This window comes from Ochotona curzoniae, unplaced genomic scaffold (genome assembly GCF_017591425.1).
Source record: "Ochotona curzoniae isolate NIBS_2020 unplaced genomic scaffold, NIBS_Ocur_1.0 scaffold_4701, whole genome shotgun sequence".
Taxonomy (NCBI): Eukaryota; Metazoa; Chordata; class Mammalia; order Lagomorpha; family Ochotonidae; genus Ochotona; species Ochotona curzoniae.
Genome location: NW_024467122.1, coordinates 29,191,342 through 29,217,065, shown reverse-complemented (window position 1 = coordinate 29,217,065; position 25,724 = coordinate 29,191,342). Strand labels below are relative to the sequence as shown.

The following is a 25,724-nucleotide window of genomic DNA, read 5'->3' as shown; positions in this document are numbered from 1 at the left end:
AGCCAGGTGCAGAAAGACAAAAAAAAAATGACCTCACTAATATGTGGAAGGTGAAAAAGTTGATTTCACAAAGAGAAACAGCAGAATGGTAGTTACGTGAGATGGTTAGAGTGCAGATGGGAAAAAGTTTCAAGGTGTGATTGTCTGCTTTTTTGCTACCTTAACTAAAATGCCTGAGAGAGTTCCTTTGGAAGAGAAAAGGATTACATTATCTTATGGTGCAAGGTAACAGAATTAGGAGTCTGGCAGAGTCTGGTGGAGCTGGTTATGATGGGGGTGTTGTCAGTGATTGCATGTGAGCCAGGATGGAGAGAAAATCAAAGCTGAACTTAACATGCAGACCTCTCAAAAGACTTTCCCCCAAGGGCCAAAGAATTCCTACTGGTGCTACAATTCAGATGCCATTATTACATGAAATCTCTACCCTTAACCAATGAACCATCAACATTAAGACATCAGAGTTTAAACAAATGCAAGTGTTTGGGAGAGATAAATCCTGCTGTAGGCACAACAGAAGACTAAAGGTTTCAGCTGGAAAGGAGTAAGAGGGAGATCTTTTACATAACATGGTGACTATAGTGAACAACATACTGCATGCTTTAAAATTGGTAAGAATGTGTGAAGAATTTCTTTACACAAGAATGGTGAACATATGAGATAATATATGAATCGGTTAGGTTGACTTAGTCATTCCATAATGTGTGTGTATATATACATGTATATATATATATATATATATATATATATATATATATGTTTCACATAAGTAAGTAATATGATAAGTAATATGATTTCACTTATTTGAAAAAAATTTAGAAGCAAACAAACCGAGTTTGTCACTAGAGACTAACATTCTGGGAAGGGAGACTCTGAATATCCAAAGCAATCTTGAGATAAAAAAAAGTATACTAGCTTATGATCATACATATTACAAAGCTATAGTAATTAGAAAGCAAGGTATTGGCAAAAACAAACAAACAAAAATCATAATGGAATGGACTACAGGTCCTGGAAGCAAACCGGTGTATCTACACACAACTGATCTTTGAAAAAATTGCTAAGATGATGCATCAGGAGAAAAGGGTAGTCTTCAATAAACAGTGCTGAGAAAACTGGAAGCCTGCATGCAGAAGAAAGCTGATCCCCTTCATTATCTCTGACCAGGTACAGAAACCAACATCTTGAAAATCACTACAAGAAAACGGAAGAAAACACTTCAGGACATTGGGATGGACAAGGAATTTTTTTTTATTAAACTCTAAAACCACAGAAAACAAAAGCAAAACTTGACAACTTGGATTTCATCCAACTAAAGAGCTTTTTGTACAGTAAGGAAAGAATACAAAGAACTGGAGAACCTATAAAATGCGAGAAAATACTTGTTGCTATTCATCTGAATGAGGCTATATTCAAAATACATAAGGAATTCAAACAACTCAATCACAAAAATATCAAATAATCTGATTAAAGACAGGCAGCAGAGTGAAATGGACCTTGTTCAAAGTAAAGTATATGGACAGCCGACATATATATGAAAAATGTTCAACAACACGAATTTTCAGGAAAATGCAAATTAAAACAACTCACACTACTTAGATTAGCTGTGATCCAAAGACTAAACAAGTGTTGATGAGGATGTCGAAAAAAAGGGGCCCTTATACACAATTTGTAGAAAACATCATGGATGCTCTCCCCCAAAATTAAAACTAAAACCACCACCTGATTCAGCAATCCCACTTCCGGGTACAAATGCAAAGGAAATAACATTGGTTTGCTAAGTGACAAATGCATTCTCAGGTTTACTGCAGCACTACTCAAAGTAGCCAAGAAATGCAAGCATCCTAAGTGACCACCCACTGATAAAAGGGTAAGAAAGTGATACATACAAGTATTTCATTCGGAACAACATGAGTGGAACTGGGGATTGTTATGTGAAACAAGCCAAACACGAAAAGGCAAGTACTGCACACATTCAGTCATGTGTGGAATATAAAATTGTTGATCCTATAGAAGAGTATATTGGTAGTTACCAGAGACTGGGGAGAAGGAAGTGTGGGAAAGAGTTGGAGAAAGTTTAATAGATGCTAAGTTACATTCAGGGAGGACCAAGAGGCTCTGCTGCTTTATTGCACAATAGTATGACTACAGATAATTATGTACTGCATATCTCTGTAAAAAAAAATCTAAAAGGCAAGTTTTGCAATGCCATCATGAAAAGACAAGTAAAATATTTGAGGAGATAGATAAGTTTATCATGACTGAATATTGTACAAAGCATACATGTGCCAAAACATGAACTTGAGGGTCCAGTGTGGTAGCTTAGTGGCTAAAGTCTCCACATTGCACACACTGGGATCCCATATGGGCACCAGTTCTAACCCCAGTGGCCCCACTTTCCATCTAGCTCCCTGCTTGTGCCCTGAGAAATGCAATTGAGGACAGCCCAAAACCTTGGGACCCTGCACCCAGGTGGAAGACCTGGAAGAAGCTCCTGGTACCTGGCTTCAGATAGGTTCAGCTCTGGCCACTGCAGTTGCTTGGGGAGTGAATCAGCAGATTAAAGATCTTTCCCTATGTCTCTCCTTCTCTCTGTATATCTGACTTTCCAATAAAAATAAATAAATCTTTGAAACATAAACATGTCTAATTTTTATGTGCCAGTTAAAAGTTGAAAAAATTTTGAATTTCTGGGAAGAGAACATTTATCAGAATATATCATTTTCTCAGTAAAATGAAAATCCCTGAGGGCAGTTTTGCATGAAGAAAGAAGACATTTTTGTTCACGGATTTAGAGGCTTGCAGTAAGCAAGCAGGCAGCTCCATTGGTCTATGTCTTTAGGGATGGTGGAACATGAGCAGGGGAGCGGTCACAGGGTGACCAGGAAACAGAGACAAAGAACAACCTTATGCTCCATGTGGTCTCTCTTTATAAACAAGCAGGATACAATCATGGGATTCCTAACAATCTAATTAAATCATAACATTTTCTATTTTCTAAGATCCCACCTTCAGAATCATAACTGAGTCAGGCTTATACTCAATACTACCATTCATCCAAGACTTTGGAACGTAAAGTGTGAATGAATTGGGAAGCCAAAACCTGTTGAAGCTATTACACAGGACCCCCAAACCTAACTATGTCCAATAAATAATGACAGGCAATAAGCAAATTTGCATACCGAATGAGGTTTCAGTCTCTTCAATGTGAATTAAAAAAAATGGCACCCTTCTTGAACTAAATTCTACTTACTACTAAGGAAAAGGGAAAGGTACTCCCACCTGCTAATAAGAAGCCAAAAACAGGGCCAGGAGATTTTCCTGGGTTCCCTTGAGCTGCTTCTAAGGCTTCTCTTATCTTGGAATGGATGTGTGTTCATGAGTACTTGAAAACAGCATTAAGAAGACACTGTTCGATCGCTTCTCAGCCTTTTGGCTAAGATCAAGTGTAGAAGACACTGCTCCAGTTGGACCATAATAAATTTATTTCAGCAGTCTGTATGAAAAGGAATCCTCTGTATGAAAAGGAAACACAATTTCTTCCATTGCAGTTTAATTTACTCAGTATTTGTTTCACACAACTTGAAAGCTACTTTTAAAGGAGGCTATTTGTCTTAAAGCACCTTTTCCAGGCAGAACAAATATTTTTTGTTTTTGGTTTTAACTTACTAGGAAAAGTTGGAGGAATTTGTATGAAAAGAACAATGCTTTCTTATTCATTCAGGAAGTCAATTCCAACAAAAATAATTTGTCAAGACTCTGGGTTGTTGGAGACAAAATTCAACACAAATGATCTTAAACACAAAAGGGGAATTTGTTGGCTTGTACTTGAAATGACGGAAATGGCAGGGATATTTGGCTCTAAGACTTTCTCCCCCCCACCCTTCCCTCTCCTGCTTGTCTCTACTTGCCTTTATTTGCTCCTGCTGCAAACCTTTCCCAACACAGAGGTGTACTGCTGCTGAGAACCCCCATTTCACCCTGTCATGCTTAACTACAAGGGGAACATGTATCCTTAAGTTTATCAGAAAATTATCTGGAAGTAACTGCTTCCCACACTGCTAAAATCCAGCAACAATGGTCCCGAGATTAATTAATTGCACTCTCAATCAAGAAAAAGCTTTCCTCTAGGAGCTGTAGTCTATAGTTTGGTTAATTCTATGTTCCTGGGAGATTAGCAGACTTGGGGAGGAAACTAATTAGCTCAAGGTTTAAATGCATACACACTTGTTAAGATGATAATCCTAGCATGTATACAAGGTTGGCTCATCTAACCTTGTTATTTATAAAGTATTTATTTTATCAGGAAAGGTGTGCAGACACAGGGAAAGCATGAAATGATACTTGGAAAGTTAACAGAACTCTGGAAGCCATTGCAACGGAGTATTATGATTATTAAGACTGTGACTGCTTCTTGGAGAACTAAATGAGGATAACTTTGGCTGCACAATGATTTGGCATAACATCTTGCATTTTAAAACTGTATCCCAAATCACTTTACAGAAGTGAAATTTTCATTTCCAAGCCAATGTGTGCTATACATTACATAACAGCTGTGTGCAAACATGACTTCACGGGAAAGAAAAATCCAAGGTATGAGGTCATAAGATGAAAGCCCTAAGGAGAATTTAGCAGGCATGGACTGCTAAGGAAGCAAGACAGGGAACAGACTGATATGATAGGAAGTATGTTAATTTGTAAGATTGGGAAATGGATGTGTGTGGTGCCAGCACCACGTTGCAGCAAGTTAAGCTACCATGTGTCATACCAGCAACCCCTTTTTTGGAGTATTAGTTGATGTTCCAGGTGCTATGATTTCAATCCATCCTCTTGTTAATACACCTATATCAGTACTATATTGCCTGGAGGACCAGTGCAATGCACTGAGCCTGAAGTGATTTTGCTGCCAATTTAGAGCATGCGCAGCTCACTGTTGTCCCTCCAGTCCCTTTGCCACTATGCACAAAATGGTGCCACATTGCTTCTGGTTTAGTGCATGCACAGTTTGTTGTTGCCCTTCCAGTCTGACAGCTTTTGCCACACTACACAATGCATTTGTGGAATTTTGGGTCTGCTGGCCATTAGGCATGGGGGTGACCCAGACCCACCTTGGGTAGAACCTGCAGGATGTGAAATTGGCACTGCTTTCCCTGTGGATCAATGCAATGCGCTGAGCCAGAAATAAACCTGTTCCTGGTCATCCCTCCAGTCACACAACCTTTGCCATACTACACAAAATGGTGCTGATGTGGCACTGCTGGAGGTCTGTTTTGTGAAATCCACTCTGATCCTGTGCTGCCCCTTGCCTTGCCTTGGAGTCTACTGCTCTGTCTCTGCTTGTGGTCAGACCAAACAAATCAGCAGGACAGGCAGTTCTTTGCCAGTGTTCATCTCATGAACTCCTGGAGAACTCCCTTTCCCACCTGGCTACTGCTGGAGCTCTGGCTGCTGGTGAAACTCGGATCCCTGCTTGCTGGCTGCTGCTGGGTTACCTGGTAACTGAAACACCACACCGTTGTTTCCACTGCGTCCCCAGGTCCAAGGGTCTCGAGGTACTCCTCTGTTGTCAGCCTGTCCTCCATCTTTTCCTGGAATCTGTCCTCTGTGCTTCACCCTGGCTAATGGTCCTCCATCAGTTTAAACCTGTCTGCACCCTATACTGCCACTTGCCTTCCCTACACAATTTTTTTGAGACAGCTGGTTAGAGTCACAGGTGGCCCAGTCCCAGATGTTGCAGCCATTTGGGAAATGAACCATCACAAGGAAGATCAATCAATCTGTGTATATATGTGTGTGTGTGTGTGTGTGTGTGTCTAGCTCCTTTCTAATCTCCCTCCCTCCAGCCTTTTCTCCTCCTTTCTCTGTAATTCTTTCAAATATACATGTCTTCAAAAATCTGACTCATAGATTTTCCAAGTTACAGTATTTAAAACAAAAAAATTCAAGTTTCCGATTTTTTAAAATTAATGCATTGAGGGCCCAGCGCAACAGCCTAATGGCTAAAGTCTTCGCCTAGCATCTGCTAGAATCCCATACGAGCAATGATTTGTATCCTGGATACTCCACTTACCTTCTAGCTCCCTGCCTGTGGCCTGGGAAAGCAGTAGGGGACGGCCCAAAGCCTTGGGTACCTGTACCTGCGTGGGAGACCCAGAAGAAGCTCCTGGCTCCTGGTTTCAGATCAGCTCAATTCTGGCTGTTGTGGTCACTTGCAGAGTGAACCAGTGAATGGAAGATCTTCCTCTCTGTCTCTCCTCTCTATACATCTGCCTTTCCAATAAAAAATAATTAAAATCAACACATTGAAATCATACATATTAGCAGGGTATCATGTTGTGTTTCAATGCCTATATACACTGCATAATGTTCAAATGAAGGTGAACCTATATATCTCTTCACACAATTATATCATCAGGGTGAAGCAATCAAAATCTTTTCTCCCAGCTTTCTAAAGATGAGCAATATGCTATCATTTTCCATAGTTGCCCTATTGTGTAATAGAACATCACAACACTTGGTCTGATATCATACTTTAAAGGGGGTATGTTTTTCCTATATAATTAAGTACAATTTAGCAGTCCTTGAATCGCCGTTCCTGCCCTTCCTCCACCTTTCATCCCCATTCTGCTCTCAACTTCTATGGCAGCAATTGTTTTACAGCCTAGAAGCTTCTCCATTTTGTATTAAGTATCATCTGTTCAGCATATTTTCTGTGCATTGTGTGTATCTCGAATATCATTCAATTCAACTCCAATACAAGTCATTTAACAAGAGGCTTATGTAATTAGTTAAAAGTTATATGTAATTAGTTAAAAGTTATATGCTACTTCACGGGGGATATAACTTAGTGTATTGCAGCTATCTACATAAAAATATGATTAACTCTGTATCTTGTACTAGTTATTTAAGCTTGGCGTCTGTTCGTTATGATTTGGCCACCCTCTCATTTTATGTGATACATATAACACTATGCATGATGAAGAAAATGAATCCCTACTGCAGTATTTTTCCAAATGTTTGGAAATATTGGATACTCAGTGGTATTATAAATGAATTTGTTGTAATTGGCCTTTAAGGAACAGTGAAAAGTACAGACATTATTATTGATTTTGGCAATTTTACAAGACTTTAACAATTATTGTTTTATATATGGGTAGGAAAGTGTATATAAATTTCTGTGATATCTAGATATAGATACAAATCTTGTATATAATATTTAAAGAAAATTCTCAATACATTGGGGACAATATTTTCCTTTACCTTCTGTAATGCACAATATCGTATAGGAGTCCATACGATCTAAGAAATAAATCACTTTTAGTCATTTCAGAAGGAAAAACAATTGACATGTCAGGCATCATTCTTTGTGTCTGCCTTCCACCCTAAAAAGAGAAGCAGAACAACACAAAAATAGCATCAGAACCAGAGCCAGGATGATAATCCTGGTCTAGAGATTTCCATTATAGACACTACAAACTGCACTGAATTCAGCATTCAACATGATATCTGGTACATTACAACTACACAAAAACAGTGTCTACCCTTGCTGTTGTTATCATGTGTAACAGCGAGAAGGTTTTCGGCAATTATTCTTTTTATGAACACAATTTTTTATTTGAAAGGCAATGGGACAGAGAGAAGGAAGACACACACACACACACACACACACACACAAGTTTTCACTGTCTGGTTATCTCCCCAAAATGCCTGCAACAGCTCGGGTTGTGCCTGGCTCAGTCAGGAACCGGACACTCCATCCAGGTGTTGCACATGAGGGCAGGGACTGGAGCACTCCAGACACCGGTTGCTGCCACCCAAGATGCAGGAAGCTCATTCTGAAATAAAGTAGCTGAGACTCAGATTGGCACTCATACAGGTGAGCTTTCCAGGTGGCAACTTCACATACTCTACCTGTGGAATGTCAGGATTTATTCCTTTGAGAGTTCTGGCTGGGTGGCTCACTCAGGTTATCATTCACAGTCTCAGCTCTGCAGAGCGTAGCTACCCCAGTGATGGTGGCATGAGTGTGTTTGGAGATGACTATTGAGACTTGCCAAGCTCTAGATCATGGTGCCTTCTTGACAGATCCCTTTTTTCAAGATTGAAGCACAGTAAAAAGTAATCAACACAACTAGATTTCACCAATTATGTATTCCAGGGAGTTTTTAACCAGTGGTTGGATGTTCAAAAAAAGTTAGCTACAATAAATTACATGCCAACTTTGGGGGACTTTGGTATTTGTCTTATTGTTAATTTTTATGGGAAGGAAAGTCCATGACTTTGATAATTTGCCAAAGATTTTATATCTATAAAATGTTCAAGAACTATTCTGGGAGTTTCAATTTCCTTGTCTATAAATGGGAATAAAAATAGCATAAAAGTAGAGGCCCTACTGATATCATGGAGTCGTTTTCAGGATCAATGTAACAGAGTCTAAAAGCATGCTGTCAGGATCACCATGCAACATCTGCCATTACTACACTAGCTTCTTTTTTTAAAAAAAATTAATTTGTGTGAACATTTCTAATTACAGACTCATCCACAGGGGACCCAAATCCTCTACTTTTGGAGAGCCATGCTACAGCTCATCCAAATCATGAATAAAGAAAAGGAGATTGAGGTACCCTCTCCAGAAAATGATCTGCAGATGGGATTTTTTTCAGTTCACATGATGTACTTTTAAAAGTAAATTGGTTGTCAACATTTTAAAATTGGCAGTTTTCATATTATTAAAATCAGACTGCAGCTGACTTGAAAAATTGAAATATCTGGCTCCCTTGAATCGGTTTCTGACAAGGCAACAACTGGCCAGAGCTGAGCGTAAGGGTGTGTCTCCCCCATAATTGCATCTAGCTCTTCTGCTTCCTGTCTTTTCCCTAGAGTATTGTTAATCCTAAATCAGACTGAATATAATCCCTTTACTTTGAAAATATTTATAGCAAGATATCAAATTCTTCCATGAATTTCCTCCAAACAGCAAATATAGAACAGCTAGAATACAGGCAACTGAAGAGAAGTAGTCTTTCTTCCCACTCACATGGTGTTTCCTATCACTGTTTCCTTGTATTTTGAGAAAACATCATTCAGCAGAAATTGTGACTGCAAAGACTCATGACATCATCTAAGATCCCAGAAGGAGGCAGATAATACGATGGAGAAAAGCTACAGGTTTAACATTCGGAAATCCCAACTCCTCTATCTTAATTTGAGCACACACTACTCAGTAGGCATTGGAAGAATAAATGGGCTGTACTTGAAAATGAATCAGCAATTCCAAAGCAACTCCCAGGTTTATCTTCAGCAAGAAGTGTCACTATTAAAGAACAACAAAACTGTAAACTGCAGAATGGTATTTGTTTCTCTTGAATTATATAGGTAACAAGTGATTTTACAGGATTGATTTTTCTCTAGACCTTACAAGGTTGACGAACCACTATGAACATTGAAGATACATAACGAATTATTACAGATTAGGAAGTTTTTAATCTTCTCCCTTTTAAATCCAATGTTTTCAAACAGTTCCCAAATGGTGAGTGTGCTGTTCTCTTTACTAAATCAAGAAGAAAAGAATGGCACAGGGACAGCCATTCAGTTACTATTAGAATGGATTTCCCTTCCAAAAACATTCTTATCTTGGGTCCAAGATTATTGATTTTTAAGGTACAGTCTCTTTTCCTAAGATTGGTGATTCTGCCATTAGAATTTTGATCCAATTACCAAAGTCCATGAAATATTTCAAGATTTATACAGTCATTATCAAACAAAATATTATTTATATTGGATCATGCACTCAAGTAAGTGTTCCAGCTACTTGGTGCAACTGAGGTCACTGATTTCAGCAGTACGGTCTGTAGGAAGTTTTTCTAAACCTAATTGCAGGGGTCATTTGGGTCAGAATGAAGCTGCGCTGTAAATCTGCCGTTCTTAGAGGGCCAACTTTCTCTAGGCATATTGAATCAATATTCCAGCTATGAAACCATGTCAGCTAGATTCTGTGCCACTGGAGTAAAACACTCCTCAATAAATTTGTTTTCACAAAAAGTTTGCCCACTCATGCCTCCCAAAGCTGTTGTAATCTTCATTGTTCAAGCTGATCTAAAAGGGACATTATTCTAGTTCTTGACATGTTTAAAGTTCTCTAATGAATAAAGCTAACAGCTTATGGCCGCTTGGACTATCAGTTGATTACCCCGGAGGGATTTATTTATTTATTTATTTATTGTCTTTAAACTTGGCCTCCTAGTTTGTTTTTAACTACCTTGTGCACAGAGGTCTGAAGGGAAACACAGATCAAAGATCAGGACGCAGCATAAAAAGCAGCTGTAGTTAATTAGAAGCAAATGAAGGACATCTGACCAGTTTCTTTACGAGCCGCTTTGTCACACGTTCAACAGTCTATAATCTCTATGACCTTGTCCCTTGGTCCTGAACTGTTGCCAAATCTGAGAAATGGATATATCCCAAGTTATACACGAATGAAGAACAGGGAGGAACGTTCAAGGTGTGCCTGAAGAAGAAAGATGCAGAAGGAGAACACAACGGGAGTGCTTACCTGAGGCATGCAGAAATCCTCTGGAGTCGCCACTACAAAGCGGCATGTCTTTGTGGGCTTTGAAAATACAGTAATTCATTGTAAAGAGGTACAAGCAGATGATCAGATTATAAAAGATAACACTTAGGGAATAAAAAGCAATACTACCATGATTTGAAAGGAACGAATTAAGGATATTCCTCAGTATCCAGTATCTATGTTGTTTTTTTTTTTTTAAATCATAATGGGTAGTATTTTTAAAAGGTTCTTTAAATATACCCATTGAAGTACAATCCATGATTTTGATAATTTTATTTTTAAAAATATAGATTTTTTTTTAATTGAAAAGGCAGCTTCACAGAGGGAAGGAGGGATGTGAGAAAGATTTTCCATCCACTGATTCACTCCCCAAATGGCTGCAACAAGGCCAGAGTTGAGCTGATCCAAAGCCAGGAGCCAGAAGCTTCTTTTGGGTCTCCCACATGGATGTAGAGTCCCAAGGCTTTGGGCCACCCTCTTCTGCTTTCCTAGGCCACAAACAGGGAGCTGGATGGGGAGCAACCAGGACATGAACCAGAACCCATATGGAATCCCGGGCACTTGCAAGGGGAAGGATTAGCTAATTAAGCCATCGTGCCAGGCCTGATTTTGCTAATTGAAAAAGTAATAATACATTTTCACTATAAGATTCTAAAAAATTTCCAGAAACAAAAGAAGTAAAACATATCCAAAAACTTACCCTCTGAGAAAATCTACTTTAGAGGGATACTTGAATAAAGACAAAGAGTTTGAATGTATCCTGTGAAGAAAGCAGCAGAGTAGCACACACCTGTGTTAATAAATGGGCGAGATAATTGACACTTGGGTGATGGAGTACAAAGCTGGGATTCTGGCAAGTAACCTCCACCAGCACCAGGAAAACTGCTGCTGTAAAAATGCATATCAGGGCAGCCACTGTGGTATAGTAGGTATTATTGCCTGTGACACCAGATTTCCACCAGTTCAAGTCCTGGCTGCTCCACTTTCAATCCAGCTCCTTTCTACTTCATCTAGAAGAGTAACGAAAGATGACCCCAAGTCTTTGGGCAAAAGCAACCATGTGGGATCCCTGAATGAAGCTTGTGGCTGGATCAGCCCTGGCCATTGTGGTCATCTGGGTAGTAAGCCAGCAAATGGAAGACCTATGCCCTTCAAATAAATAACATAAATCTTAAAAAAAGAAAAAGGCGACACATGCATCTCAAGAAGGAATAAGTCAGGACAACCTCTGTATTCTCCAAAGCAACAGAAAAGCTCCCATCTCTGCCTATTAGGTTCCTTGCCCCAACTTCTGCTTTTTACTGATGGGATGTTAAGATTCATAAGGAACATGTCTATTTCAGAAGACTGTTACCAACAAATAGGTGCCATATCCCTAGAAGTGCTCTGCAAGTCACCAAGTGTTAATTATTTATTATGTTGAACAAGAAATGATTGTGGCACTGTGGAAGGCATTAAAATTCAATAAAGATCTACTTTTGTGGAGTTTTTATGATGCACTTGGAAGTAAAAATGTATAAAACAAATACAATCTCAATGAAAATTTGAAAATGGGCTCAACTTTGCAATGTAAGCAATGTGCAAGTTACTCATGAAACCATATATAAAACCCCAGGAATCATAAAGTAAATGACATGGCTTTATTTGCCTTCTTGTTTGGCAACATATCAGAACTAACCAATCAAATGAGTATTACAGTTTTTATATTGTTACCTTGGCTATCTATAAACATAATAAAAGACGTTGCCACTGTTTGAAATATCTTTGGGCTCTACGAGATTCCTATGGTAGGTAGTTTCAAATGATCTAAAGTCATATTTTAAAATATGGATTCAACTTCTGGAAAGAACCTGTGTCAAACAGAGCAAGAAAGGTGAACACAGGGGTTAATCAGACCAGATCATGTCATTTTGGGTATGTCTGTGTTTGAAATTTGTCTCCTCCAACAAACTTGTTGTAATTGAACTGAAACAATAAAAGGTTGGGGATGAAAAGGCCCCGAGGGCTCTTCGCCCATGGAAGGTATCAGTGTCATTAAAGAAAGGTGAATTCTGTTTCTTTTACATGCTCTTGCTCTTTTTCCCTTCTGCATTAGATAATGCACCAAGAAGCATCACTGCATGCCAGCCTCTTCACTGTGAATTTCCCAGCCTCCAGACTGTCCTGTTCATTAATGTTTGTTACAGCAGCAGAAAATAGAATAAAACAGAAGAGTGATATGGCCACAGAATAAAGAAACTATCACTGTATGTATGACAAATTATTTCTGAAAAGTATTTCAAGAGTGTCCAAAAATACTTTAAGTAAAGCAAAAACCTTGAGGTAAGATGCCAGTTTTAGAAACAATATTCAATTGAATGAATACATTCTGATTTCTGCACTGGAAAAAATGTACAGCTACTTTACATTTAAACTCTGCAACTGTACAGGACTTCAGAGGATGGAGACATGGGAAAGCCTTATAGTCTAATTTGTATTGATTTGTTATTGCAGTACAGATAAGATATGATTAGGAGAGCAGGCAAAGAATGAACCTCTTCCAATTATGCTAAAAAACATAAAACAAGAGCCCGGTCCTGCTAAAAGTCCTTGCCTTGCATGTGCTGGGATCACACATGGACGTTGGTTTGTGTCCTTGCAGTACCGCTTCCCATCCAGCTCCCTGCTTGTGGTCTGGGAAGGCAGTAGAGGACGGCCCAAAGCCTTAGGACCCTGCACCTGCATGGGAGACCCGGAAGAAGTCCCTGTTTCTGTCTTCGGATCAGTTCAGCTCCAGCAATAATGGCCACATGGGGAGTGAACCAACAGACAAAATCTTGAATTTAACAACCTCTGCTACTCATTGTCCTTGAAGTATTATATTACAGAGTTTTGGATGTTCTGCTGAGCAATTTGGAATTTACAGGTATGAAAAAGGAAGGTGTCAGCTAAGGGAGTTTAGATACATTTGTGACTTGTTTTATTATTATTATTCAGAGCAAAAACTGGAATGCAGGGTAGTAAACCAAGTTAGGAAAGACGCTTTTACAAAACTGACTTGGGTGAGAAAAAAATCGGTGTTCAAAATTGTAAAGTGATAGTGGGAATCAAGGCAAAAGGATTAATCAGAACAAGTTGATGTTGGAATTGAGAATATTTCTGAGGTTATCACCTGAGGGGAATGGGTTGATATTTTTATTCTAGGAGGTATCTCAAAGATAGCAATCATTTCTGAGCTTCTGTTTGCGGTATTCTCCAAGAAGTATCATAGATGTGCTAAGCATTCATTAGTAGCTTATTTTGGAATTATGGTCATTTCTTGAGTGAAAAACACTGACATAAAGTTAATGATCTGTAAAATTTTGAAGTGAACCAGGAAGAACTCTTCAGATTAATTCTTTAAATCAACCATTTATTAGCTTTTATAATTTTTTTGCTCCTGTAAGTGAATTATATGCATCTTTCAGAGTGTTTTCTATTCCCTTGAACTGCAGTGAAAATGTTACTAGTTTTCAGCGTGACCAAACAGAAAAAAGAAAATCCAAGTTTGATCTGTTAGTTTTCTATCAATAATTTTAAAAGCTCAGCAGTTACCATGTTACATGAGTACACTATTCCTAAGATTACATTTCTTCTAATACTTCTGTGACTGCTACAACTTCCCCCACTACCGTTACCAAAATGAACTTACCCTACTATGTGCTTTTGTACACCAGGAATTGTGCCACATCTTTTATGTAGATTATTCCCTCAACTCAAGGCTGATGTAATAATATTCACAAGAGCAGTTTGATGACAGTAACAAGTTTCCTTAATTTATTACTGAGAAGACTGAAGAACAAGAAGGAAAATTAACTTGCCCAGGATTTACTGCTGTTTACCGGCAGGGTTGAACTCTAATCCTTACAGTAGACAGATACTTTGAAATCCCTGAACTGGTGGATGGCTCTTTTGCCATGATATCAGGCTTGGTCATACCACTTGTTCTGGGTAATGGATACCATTGTGAGTAGGGGTTCAATAAGCCACTTACACATTGACTTTTGCTTTCCTGGAAAACTTGTGACATTTGGCAAAACCCAAGCCACATAGAAAAGCCTCATAAAAAAGCCATATAGAATAGCCAAGCACCAGTGCCAGCCACCAATCACACACCAGATTCATGTTGGCCATCACAGCCACAGCCAACATCTGATTATAACTACTTGAAACATCTCACTGGCAAACAGCAGAACTGTACATGTGAGACAAACATGAGTGATACTAAGATGGTTGTCATGTTAAGCCACTAAGTTTTGGGGTGACTGTCACATAGCAGTAGAAAAACAAGGAAAAAAATTAGTTTGGCTCCAAACTCCAGTATCTTGACTATTCTATTTTAAGCTGAGGTTATCTTCCTAAGCAATCATACATTCATGTAACATTTATTGAGCACTTAATTTCTACCTGTTTATTATATCTAGCTATTAAATTTTTATTTACAAAATGTCTTCTGTGTGGCATGTTATAGATAACTTTTATTTTTAAGAGGCTACTTAAGTTCCAAATTTCCCCTGAGTATTAAAATCTAGGAAACCACTTATGGCCAAGAAAATTGAGTTTTACCACAAGAATTTATTTGTAGGCATGATTAGACATATTTCATTAACTGCTAAGAATTTGTAACAATAATGTTGACATATTGCCTTGATTATTCAAAAAATAGTGAACATTTATTGCACAAATTCTGTACTAAGCAACATCATTTGTCCCTCGCAACCACACAGTTGTACCAGGAATGAGGATGTGGCAGGAATGGTACTGGTTCACTGCTGAAAAGTAAAAGAGTCTGAAGCCAATCCAAGTCTAACTGTAGTCTATACTCTTTCTCCACACTCTGTTTCCTTAGATATTGCCATACAAGCAGCAGACGGCAAACATATCCTACTGGATTACGACAATTACAGTCCTGGAGTCAGGCACAAGGCATTACTCAACAGTTAGTCTCATTAGAAAGACATATGAGAGTATCTATTTTCAGTTTCAATGTAAATTGACATATTTTATAATTGATGACAAATCTGTAGATGATCTAAAAGTTAATACACAAAAAGTCACGTTCAAAACATAAAACTAATTTTTTTTGTAGGCAGTTTGCCCACATGTTAGACTACAAAGACTGCCTGACTAACATCTATCTTTTTCTTAAGGCAGTCCTTTCCTTATCAGGCAATTGATAAAACTGGGATTACTCAATCAAGTTAGGTATCCAATTTAGCTCTTATATAATGGATTACATTGATTTCTAATTTTCTGCTCACCAATGTTCCTTTCCTTTCTCTTCCACTTGTGTTGGACTGTTAATATCTTGAGAACAAGAAATACTTCATGTATGTCATCAGAGCTTTTTAGTGAAAGAATGAATCCCTGTACCTTCTTCCCAGTGCCCATCTTTGTAGGCCATCCTTGCATCTGCTCAATGCCTAAAAAAGTTAGTTCTTCAGAGGTAATAATGTTAAGTTTCTATTATTTTGGAATTACTCTTTCCACTCCATCGAACTTTAAACTGAAACAATAAAGGTTTAAAGATCAGAGAGCATCATAAAACAAACAGAAAGACTAATATAATATGTGGTATATGACAGGTCTTTAAATAATAATAAAAAACTCTATGCAAGGATGTCAATAACTACACCAAAACAAAGTAATATTTTAATTTCTTTATCCATGAACTTTTGAAGCATGCCAGTATCATTTAGATAGTAGAATTCAAAGGTATTTCTTATGAAGAAAAAAGCTTAAAAAACAGAGGTAAGAAGTAGTGATGTTTGAACTGAAGTATCAAGATAAAACGAATTATCTGAGTAGATGTTTACAATCTTTCCCACTACGTAATGAAGAACATAGTAAGTCTGAGAAGAGACTTCATAACCTACAATAAATTGATGATCATCAAAAGAGCTTTATATGACCATTTAATTGTCATCAAAGTAAATTACTCAGAAAACATAAAGTTATAATTATCTTATGCCAAGGTGTAATTTACACATGATTAGGAAGCATCACATGAGTATTCTTCAATAGATAGAGAAATTCAGAATTAAATGAATCAGAAAATGCTGCATTCTTACAATAACTTAAGGCTCAAGACATATTCTAAGAAGGATCAAAACACTCCAATAAATATTCAAAATTCAGTATATTATTATACAACAAAGTCGTGTTCTAATAAGTTATATAATAACATTATTAACATGGTACAATCACAATCACCTAAGGATTCCCCTTAAAAAGTAACCTTCCCAACTCAGGACTACCAAATAGCTAAATTGTAAATGCACTGGGATTTGCAGAAGCAGAACAAAAACAAATGAATGTAAACTTTTCAAAAATCATGAAGATGTTAAGGAAACCTTCAGCTTAAAATAAGTACATGTTTAATTCTCCTCCAGGTTTCCATATACTTAACTGGTTCTAATCTCTGTAATGAAATTAATAAATTGTCAGTGCTTTAGAAGACAGTGTAGTCTCCATCTGGCATATGTGGGCTCTGAGGGGACATTTTCCAGTACTACCCAGTGACAGAAAGCATTGGTAAGGAAAACTCTTACAGCTGAAACACTGTAGTTGATTGTCAATGGAAGCTACAGGAAAGGATGACTAATATAAACAGGGTTTGCCTCTGCTTCACAACAACATTACACAAAGCAGTGCTGTTTCATAAGGCTTTTGTATTTTAATTTCCAAGAGTCCATAGGGTAATGAATTTTTCCCCCTCCTCTTGTTTGATCTTTGATACTTAAGACCAACTTCTGTGTTTTGTTTATTTTTCCTTTGCATTGGAAGAAGAACATAAAGTGAGTGACAACACATAATCAGGGCTAATTGGTATTTTCAGAGAAAAAAAGAAAACACCTTTTATGATGAGCCAAGTGCAAACATTTTACAAATAGGATATCTTGCACCAAATAGTTATGTCAGTAAAAAAAAAAAAGTAGTTATGCTGCATGCATGGAAGTATTTGTTAGTTTCAGATTTAATCACAGCAAGTGGTTTTAATTTATATTTCCCTAAGATTTGGCTATTACACAAAGCAAGTACTTTAAAGGGCTAAATGATTGTCTTCTCCCTGAAGGAAAGAAACTGAAAGTTGATTTCAAACTGCAAGGAATGAGAGAGACAAGGCATTTTAAATAAAAATAAATAAAAGATGTAGGTAAACCATCCAGTGGCCAGCTTGTTTAATATAGGAAGATTCAGTTTCCTTTAAAAAAAAAGTCTGACTGTTTTTTTATCCTAAAAGTGATCAACATGATGCAAATAAACTATTCTTTCTTAAAAAGTATTAAATATGTAGGGGTCTTCTTGATGCTCTTTTGGTAAGGTCTGTGTTGTCAAAACAGGTGATGACAGCAGTCCTATTTTGTGTTATTTTAGCCATCACTAGCCTTCCGAGGATTTTTCACCACTCCCACATGCTGGCAGTATATCATGGCACAGTTTCAACAGAATTCTACTATGAGCTGTGAGCTAACTGGGAAATGTCAACATGTAGAGCCACGTCTAGAATTAACCTGTCTTTAACAACAGCAAACTCCCATGTTCTCTCTTCTCTTTCAAGAGTTAATTATAGCATCAGTAGAGCAAAATGGCCTAGTCAGGGTTGGATGAGGGTATGATAGAGACAGTTCTGGAACCAAAAGATAAGCGCATAAACTCCAGCATGAACATTTTACTACATAACCAGAAAACAATATTGTTCATTTTGTTACAGACCAAGCTTCTCTAATTAGTAACTAAATGGTCACCAGAATAAGACTCTGTAAAGAGAAAGGACTGCACCCTCTAGCTTGCTTTGATGCATACCATGTCCTTTCCTCTGGTGGGACATCTGACTTCAATTGAACAGCTATTGAAGTTCCTGCTGTGACATTCTAGAGGTATCATCACACTTGCAGACATTAGCTTTTGCTGTAATCCCCTCCATCCCCTTTATTGACAAGAGGCCAGCATGTTGTCTCAAACCTTGTTGCATTCTATAGGATGGTTTCTCTTAACACCACTCCCCTGCCAGTTGACCTTGGAAAATGACCAGTAACCACATGACAAATCAGCAAAGGCCCCGAAGGCCATGGCCCCATGTAACCTAATCAGCATCTCTAAATAATTTGTCAAAGTTAAGTTGACCAAGAATCACACCCTTGGGGGACATTGTTGGCTGCATATTGGATGTGTACAGATTTCTGTGGCAGACCATATAAATATAGAAGAAACGTTCACCATGTTTGGCAATATTTGAGAAAATAAACGAGTAAAAGGTTGTTTTCAAGTTAAAGTAGCAACAATTGACTAAAACATCGTCCAGATTGTCAGCAATGAGACAATTTCACAGAGAGAAGAACAGAGATTTAAAGATTTGAATTGTCTTCAGTGCTAATAACCACCTGGGGATTACAAGACAACCTGGAAAAGAACTCAGATGTTGTTCCTTGGGGAGATTATTTCTCACTCTGGGCTATTTATCACTTATTCTCTCAAAAATTGATTTTATACTCTACCATAGAAGAAAACAAATGTGATTTCCTCATTCTTTCCTGTGCATATATGGTTCAAAACTATTTATACCATACTAGCAAACAAACTACATCTCCAGCACAATTTTGACTGAAGCGTCCTTTAAATCTACTTTTTAACACCTGGAGAAAAGGTGATTATGCTTGTGGATGTGCACTGAAATATACAGAAAGATGTTATCTAATTGCATGATACCATGGCACACATTGTTGCTTCGGTTTAAATAACATAAACTTAAGGTTCAATTGATTTTGAAAGTATGGGCAGAGCCCCTGATGGAATTACAGCCATCAAAAATAATGAGCTGATAACTACTGCCTTTGCACTGCTGACTTGTAAATCTATGTATCTAGATGTGATCTCTGCCCAGAACCCAGATGACAAATTGTCTCCTCAACAGCTCCATGTTTTGATGTTCCATATTCTTCTGATCCCAGTCTTACCAGAATACAGTCTCTTGTCTCTCTTCCTACCCCCACCATCAACTTGTTCCTTCTTAGTCTCTGACCATATATTCTAAATGCAGTAATCCAAATTAAAAACCTAGACTTCATCCTAGATGTTCTTAGTCCCTCGTATTCAAGCAGTTTGTAAATCCTGGGATTTTGAATTCCTTGACTTCCCTCCCATCTCTTTCCTTCCTTCCACTTCTACTGTCCTTATCAAACACCAGTCTTTTATTCTTATACTTCCTCTGAATGTTATCCAAGTTATGACTCTTTTTGCTTCAAATTTCTCTACACTTTCCATGCACACCTGATGTTACTGTGCCATGACTTTCACTCTTTCAAGGGGCTGCCAAACATTTGACAATGACTCATCCAGTCCCCAAATCAGAGTTTGCCACTACTCCTTCTCCCTTTCCCTTTTGTGGGCTTCATGCCCTCCAGGCTAGAAAAGGAACTACAGGTCCCATTTCACCCTAATCCTCTGGTCATGAGGAACAGGACACCTGGTGCTTCCTGTCTGCCTCTGAATACCTTATATACATCCACAACAGAGTTAAACCCTTTCCACATTCTTGTGTATATCTTATTTCTTATAATAATTTTATGCCTATCTGTGCCCTTCCCCACCAAATTATGAGCTTCTCAAAATTAAACCCATTTGCTGTTTGCATTTATGCCCTTGGCATCTGCCCCAATATATACTTCATAGGAGCATTTAATTATTATGTATTATTGAACTGGTAAATATGCAAATGAATAAAACAATGAAAAATTCTTCAATTCTTGATTTAAGTGATACCATCAGAACAGAAAATACAGATCCAAGTTATTTGGATCTTTAGTTTGAAAATATCTTATATAAGACTGGAATACTTACTAAGAATAAAAGCAAATTCCTAAAAAACATAAAACTAATCTTATACAATGCCAGTAGTTACATTACTTTTACATTTTTAAATTAGTAGAAAGTATCTTAAATATTTAGAGATAAAAATGAAAGTCCAGAAAATGTAGATTTTCTTTTCATTCTTAGTGTATGTAATATGTTCTAATCTGAAAATAAAGATATATTAATAGCTCTCATCTGAATAACTGACTGAAACTGATACAATAATCCTACCTTTCTGTCCTTTTGTGAGTGTAAGAGTTCTTGGGTGTATAGGTATGTGATTCATCATCAGTTTTGGGACATGAATATCTAAAATGTTCAAGACACGAGGCCTGAGGGACAAGATTAAAAAAATCCTTATATGATTCTGTGATGTAGATGAAGAATCTTAACAATGGGATATAAAACAGAAAGCTTCATAAGATCCTTAGTGCCAGTCAGCCTTCCCATACCATACATTTACTATAGAGACTGAATTGAAAATGTTGCAAAAAAATTATAAAACATCAGTTGAACAGATGTTAGTTATACTCTGAGCTCCAGATGTCCATTAAAAGCCCTTTGGGAGTGTCAGATCCCTGGGTCACCCACCCCAAAATCATATGTCCCTATCAATGGACAGTTTGTGGATTGCCACAGCTTCTCTCAAAATGACAAACTCAGAATGATAAGCAAGTATTTCTCAAACATCCAGTTTCACAAATAACCTATTGAAAAACTATCATCCTCAAGTTGATTTAAATCCTTCCTGAAAAACAAAATTTACTATTGACTCTCAACCTGGATCTAGGGAATTGGCTGGACTTGAATTTCAGAGTTGTCTGCAGAATTGCAGGAAGAGAAACCTCAATGAGAGGGCTTTAAGTGATTGCACCAAGGGTAAGAAATACTGTGTATGATAATCGTGTGAACCAAGAGGCACTCTGAAAATCACCTTCAATTTAATACAAATAATTTTTTTCTCACTGCAAACCATCAGAAACCAACACAACTACAAAAACAGGAAAAATTCAGAATCTATAACTTTGTCACACGTCTTTATTACCTTCTTTATAACTAATGAAAAACATTCACACACAGAAAAAAAATCCAAATGGAAAGAGAGAAGCTGTAAGAAGAAAAAGCCCAAAAGATCTTTTTGTTAAGTCACATAAATTTTCCTCTGCTTTTAACCACTATCTTCTGTGACATAAGGTTTTATGTGATCAGAATTTCCAGACAGTAACTCAGAGAAAAACGGTGGAGTCCAACAGAGAGCAACACTAAGAATTCATGTTCTTCCAAATGCTCTTAGAAATACCAATCTCAAAAACATAAGCTAAATTCTCATTCCAATACCCTCCAAAGATAAAGTTCTCTTGAAATCCTTTAAAAACAAAATTTCTCTAGTAAATCAATGAGTATCAATACTTTAAAATTTTTTTTTTTTTACTTTTGTTGATGATTACATGGGTCATCAGGGTGGGAAGGATTGAGGGTTAGGGAAAAGTGGGTGAAATCATTGTTTTCAAATTCTCTATTTGTGGGAGATTACCCCTGGATTTCTGCCAGCCTAGCCTAAGTGGGAGGCCATAGGCACATGGTACACTGTGTCCCCAGTGGGAATCCCTAGCAGGAGTCTTGGCTGGCTGTTCACTGGGCACGCAGCAAGTACCGCGAGTTGCACCCCTGTCTCTCTTCTCTGTCTAAGGAACTGTGCTAGAACTTCCTTTGTAAACAACACTAGGAAATCAGCTGCTACATTCATCAGGCTTTTCCGCAGGTAATGAGTCTACCCTGAGACACAGCTTCCTATGCTTCCTGACCTTTAACTTCATTGGAGGGTCCAGAGAGACATATCTGTTAATCAGTCACAAGGTTGTTGTTGGGTGGAAGTACTGTTGAAATCGCCTTCCGCCTGCCTCCCTTTCTTAACCTACATAAGCTTGTGAGTTCTCTAAAACAAATGGATATTCTTCATGACTAGTTTGTCTCCAGTGTTTCTACACTACTTTACCCCTCGGTGGTCTCCGGGCCTGCTGGTCAAAAGACCCTCGAGATCTATTTCTTCTTGTCTCTGGGTGAATGGGAGAGATAGAGGGGGAAGCCACACCCAGCCTCCCAAATGTCCCAATACCCAGGGATGGGGAACCGCCACAAAATATCAACCCAGGGTCCCACAGAATATCCATACTCTTTAAATACATTATAAACTGATTCACAATGTAATTTAAACTGTGATTTCCAGGTTAGAAATTAGGGAATTATTTCTTAGTTTAGGCTTCTCTTGTTTTGTTTTGTTTTGTTTTGCATAGGTGTCAACATAATATGTTTATGGAGTCATCTTTTTAAAGTAAAAACTCACAAGCCAGGTTTAGAAGCACTGAATTAATTCTCAGTGATATTAAACTTCAGGGGGCCAAAAAACAGACAGTAGAAATTTTTTATTCAATCAGAGTTATGCACTCACTTGATTTGCAATCAAAATGTTTCCTTACCAAAGACCACAGACCACATTATTATATCACATACTTAAAGGCAAAAAGACAAATAATGGTGATGAATGAAAGTAAATCTCTTGCCAATGAATTTCATTCTCTGTAAATGAAATTACACTACCATTAAAGCTCTTATTTCATATAGATGTCCTGAAGATATTTTGTTCTGTCAGTTTTCCAAACTTTTCTTTTTTGATTGCTAATTTAAACTCTGGAAATCAGTCAAATAAACACAGGCACACAAAATGTAGCTGAAAAATCAAGTTCTGAAGTTTTCTATCTTGGGGAAATAGTCCAGATAACATTTTTTTCCCAGATACTGTGCTAACCTTAAGGCCCACTTTTTATAATTTCACTTATGGAAAGACAAAAATTTATCTTCATGTAATCTATCCAATCTATTTTAGAGGCTCAGGCATAAAAATATTAGAAATTCAACTAAAATGATTTCTGGTATTATCTGTAATTTTATTTCCACAGAAAATTTAGAATTATAAAACAAGCTCCCTTTCAAATGTTGTAGTCATACATAAGTGGCAAAAATATGGTTTTAAATATCAACTCTAACTTTGCTCATTATTACATAGTTCTTTAGTTATAGCAAGTTAAATATTCTTTATAATCAGGATAGCCACTCTAACAGAATCTCTTAACAAACCCAGATTATTATGGATTGAAATGGCAACATTCGTGCAAAAGACAATAAAGATGTCAAAACTACTGGGCATTCTGAAACAGGACTTCCGGCCAGAGCCTCAATAAACGTCACCAAGAGAGGTACCAGGTGATGTTCCATTGGTTGAACCATCTAATTATTTTCATCTCTATTGTTTCATTTTGGGTTTCACAGATCACTACATAAACAGAAGCTGCAGAAATAAAAGAGGAGACGCATTCTCAGTTCTATAAACCTTGGGGGAAATTTTCTAACATCTATGGCGCTAAATCTAAAAGAAAACATAAAAATGAATACATTTAATTCACTCATCATCTGTTTAAAAATATTGGTTACATACTAGTGATTAATTAAAAAAAAAACACATGTAATCACTGATTCATGATTTACAAACAGTCCCTGGGAAAGTAGATTGGTTTGCTTTCAACTGTCCTGTAAGGTAATTAATTTATTTTTAGGTCTAATGCAATCATAAAAATCAGAACCTTATGTGCCTCCTCAGCACATACAACATGGAAATAACCATTCAGTGGGTCTTGTCCTACAGTAATAGTGAACTGTCCTTGTTTTTACATGAACTTCAGCTATTCATAGACTATTTTCCCCACATGTTTAACACTCTGCTTGCTAATGATATCAACAAATGTCAAATAAAAAATAATAGCAAAGAACAGAACAAAGAAAAAATAAGTGAACAAAAAATCTACAGAGATGGAGCTTCAGAAATTCTCATTTTTAAAAAAGATATATTTATTTTTATTGGAAAGTCACAGAAGAAAAGAGACGGAGAGCAACATCTGTAGGCTGATTCACTCCCCAAGTGGCCGCAATGGCTGGAACTGAGCTGATCCAAAGCCAGGAGCCAAGAGTTTCTTCCAGGTCTCCCACATGGGTGCATAGTTCCAAGGCTTTGAGCTGTCCCTCACAGGGCACAAGCAGGGAGCTAGATGAAAAATGGTACCACTAAGCCAGGAACCAGCACCCATATGGGACCCTGGTGCATGCAAGGCGACGACTTTAGCTACTAGGCTACCGTAGCTCTTAACTTTTGTTACTCTATGTGTGAGGTAAAATACCACCAAGACAGGCAACAAGGAAGGATCTGCAGCTAAACAATTCTCTGAGCTTACTCAAGGCTGGGAAGAGCACGCAAGCAAGAGAGAAACAAGCAGCATTCAGTACAGACTTCAGGAGGATGCCGCATTGTAGTAGGCCCAGATTAACTCCAGAGTAAGTTAAATTCATGCTTGGAAAAACTAAAATAAGTTTCAAAAGAGTCCATTATAATCTACAAGTACCTCAATTGCCCCTAAGACAAACTCAGACCTCTTTAATGGAGAGTAATGAGATCCATGTACTCAGAAATGTAACATTTACAACACCCAGTGTCCACTTGAAGATTATGATGATATTTGAAAACACTACCATACTGGAGAGAAAAATCAGTCCATATAAACAGATCAAGAGATGCCACAAAACATGAAATTATCAGTCAAGGGTTTTTAAGCTAAGCATAATAAATAGAATAAAAGATTTATGGAAAAATTAACAAGCTAAAAAAAAAACCTAAGTAAAGTTCTTACAACATATGGGATACAAAACAATGTTAGACTAATACAGGTAAATATACATATTATATATCCTAAAGAAAGAATTTTAAAAATAATACAAAGATAAATAGGTAAGTGAAACAATAAGACATATAAATAGGTAAGTGAAACAATAAGACATTACAAGGAAATAGTAGAAAATATTCAACCACAAAAAATAGGATAAAGAAAAGGAAAATAAACATGTAGCAAAGAGAAAATCTGCAAAATGTCAACCCTAAACCCAACTGTAAAAATAATTATATTATAAAGCTAAAAGCTTGGGTCTGGTATGGTAGACTAGTTACCAAAGTTCTTGCCTTGAGTGCACCAGGATCCCATATGGCACCAGTTCTAATCCCGGCAGGCTCGCTTCCTATCCAGCTCCCTGCTTGTGGCCTAGGAAAGCAGTCAAGGATGGCCCAAAGCCTTGGGATCCTGCACCTGCGTGGGAGACCCAGAAGAGACTCTGGGCTCCTGGTTTTGGATAGGCTCAGCTGCTGTTGTTGTGGCTGTTTGGGGAGTGAATCATGGGACAGATCTTT

The 25,724-nt window shown here is 37.5% G+C and overlaps 1 protein-coding gene and 1 pseudogene across 2 annotated transcripts in view; one reads left to right on the top strand and one right to left on the bottom strand.

The window, feature by feature from the left end:
- SLC25A21 (solute carrier family 25 member 21) overlaps nt 1–25,724 on the bottom strand; it is a 468,180-nt gene that overhangs the window by 216,686 nt on the left and 225,770 nt on the right. The window lies entirely within an intron of this gene.
- On the top strand, nt 3,414–3,558 carry LOC121149505 (annotated as a pseudogene).